Source organism: Suncus etruscus, chromosome 8, assembly GCF_024139225.1.
Source record: "Suncus etruscus isolate mSunEtr1 chromosome 8, mSunEtr1.pri.cur, whole genome shotgun sequence".
Classification (NCBI taxonomy): domain Eukaryota; kingdom Metazoa; phylum Chordata; class Mammalia; order Eulipotyphla; family Soricidae; genus Suncus; species Suncus etruscus.
Window position 1 is genome coordinate 63,237,384 of NC_064855.1, and position 2,664 is coordinate 63,240,047.

Here is a 2,664-nt window from a genome sequence, read left to right on the forward strand (position 1 = left end):
TCAAAGTCTTTAATCCATTTGTTTTGACCTTTCTGCATGGTGTTAGATGGGGATCTGAGTTTGCTTTTATCTAAGTGGCTAACCAGTTGTGCCAACAACACTTGTTGAAGAGGCTTTCCTTGCTCCATTTTGGATTTCTTGCCCCTTTATCAAAGATTAGTTCGTATTTGCTCAGGTGCAAACACAGTTTTCCTCGTCTGTCCTTCCTGCCCTGGGCTCACTATCCCCAGGCTTTGTTGAAACTCTGCTTCTGCCATTTGTTCTGGAATCTGCCATTATTGCTGCCACCTCCGTGCTGTCCCTGGAAGCCTCCACAGTTTCTGTTGCACTGTCCTAGAAAACCTCTGCTTCCATCCCTCTGTCCCTGGAAGTTCCAGTACCCTGCCCTGGGGCCTTCCAGCTCCGGCTGATCTGTGGCCACCAAAAGCTGCCAGCACCGAGAATCTTGCTATTTCTCCTGTACTTGTATTGCTGTCACAATTTGGATATCGAAACAAACACCCTGCTTTCCTTTGAGAAAGACCATCCCCTTCACTTTGAAGTCGATGTCCTCACCCAGCTGCTATTTCAACTCCTTCCAAGCATAACTGATGTTAGGCATCTCAGTGGAGCACGTCATGACCATGGTCACAAAGCCCGCTTGTGAGTTGATCAAGGAGCGCTGGTCCATTGATGTGGCACCGGATATGTGGGCCAGAGTTGCCTGGGCTTCCACAGCTCCTTTCTCTACCAGCTTCTCCGCTGACTGAAGTGGCTAATGGCAGTGGGAGGAACCGAATCCAAAAGTCTGATGGCATCTTTGCTAGAAGCTTTGATGATCTCTGTTGCTGAAGGAACACCAATCCGTTTAAACTTAATTCCCACTTTCTGTTCCACTTGCACCAACTGATACTCCTTGTGCTGATAGAATCAGATGCATACCCCAGTTCTTAGTACTATGCCTGTTCACCCAAAAAGATGGATGTAGGACTCTAAGACTTTTGGTGGAGAACATTGAATATCCAGGTCAATCTCAGGGATATCTAACCCACAAGCAGCAACATTGGTTGTGACCAGAATGCAAAAATCATCGTTTCTAAAAACCTTTCAAGGTAATTTCTCTTTGCTACTGTGGAATGTCTCTGTGTAATGATTGAGCATACTGCTTGATGGGCACTCTCTAAGACAACTCCTGGACTCCTTGGTTTTGGTGAAGAGGATGGTGTGTCCATTGTACCCATTATACATTCAGATCACATTCCCAATAACTGCTGCCCTTTCGGTCCATTGGCACTTGATAGCCAGATGACCCACGGTAATGGCCACTTTCTGTCTCTTTTTATCAACAAGGTTCACCTGTTTTTTCTTAGAATTCATGTATTTCTTAAACACACAGTGAGGGCAAGTTGCAGAAACAAAGCAATGTTTGGAAATTGTTTTCTGAATCTTTCTTATAGGCCACACTTATAATCTCCTCCACTTGATCAGCAAACTCTATATACAACATATCCAACATATCCATATCTGATCAACTTCATCTAGGACAACGTGCTTCAGTTTGGCAAGTCTAATTTGCCATTTTGGAGATGATCTTTGATACTATCTGGTGTCCCAAACAGGATATCAATCCCGTTCAGAATGCTGTTCATTTGCCCTCCACAGGAAGTTCTTCCATAAAAGCAAGCCACTGTCAGCTTTTTGGTGATGTCACTGAAATTTTTGCTCACTTGGTTTGCCGAATTCCCTCATGAGTGCAAGAGCCAGTACCTCAGGGCCATTGTCTCTCTTCCAGTCTTGAAGTTCTTCCAGAAGTTTCTCAGGCAGAGGGATGGCAAAGGAGAAGGTCTTGCCAGTCTCTATTCATGCTTGTGCGATTAAGTCCTTCCTACTATAGACATGGTGAAATGTCTTCACTTGTATAGGAAACAGGAATGTAATATGAGCTTTGAGCAATTTAATATTATCTTTAGATTTGGTAAAATAGAGAAAGCACCTTCGTTTTGTTCCACAGACATTTCTTGCTCTAACTCATTACTTTCTTTCACTGGCAGCTCTGCTGGAATTAGAATTGGGCCCAGGATGAGCAAACCCATTCTTGATTTTGGAGCTTTCTCTTCACCTAATTTCTCTATTCATTTCTTTTCTTTCTTCATCTTTTTTGGTCTTAAGTGCATCTGCTTCTTCTTTGGAGGGCTCCTCACGTTTGACCTTTTGCTTTTAGAGGAATCAATGCTCTTTTCCAGGGATTCTTTCTTCTTTTTCTCACTTTTGCTTTTAGAAGACCCATCATGGGGATAAGGCTCCTCTTTCTTTGGTACCTTTTTTGGATTTAGGGGAATCTTTTTCAACCTTAGAAGGCTCTACTTTCTTTTAACTTTCTTAGCTTTGGGAGATATAATTTCTTACTTTTCTACTGCATCCTCGATCTTAGTGGCTTTTAGATGTTCTTTTTTTTTTTTTTTTTTATGATTACTTTCATTTTATTTATGAAATATATATATGTGTAGGATGTTTTATTACATTTTTTTTTAATTTTTTTTTTATTTAAACACCTTGATTACATACATGATTGTGTTTGGGTTTCAGTCATAAAAGGAACACCACCCATCACCAGTGCAACATTCCCATCACCCAAGTCCCAAATCACCCTCCTCCCCACCCAACCCCCGCCTGTACCCTAAACAG

At 42.1% G+C, this 2,664-nt stretch overlaps 1 pseudogene; it reads right to left on the reverse strand.

Annotated features, from left to right (window-relative positions):
* Positions 1–220: 220 nt before the first annotated feature.
* Positions 221–2,438, reverse strand: LOC126016221 (nucleolar RNA helicase 2-like; annotated as a pseudogene).
* Positions 2,439–2,664: the final 226 nt, after the last annotated feature.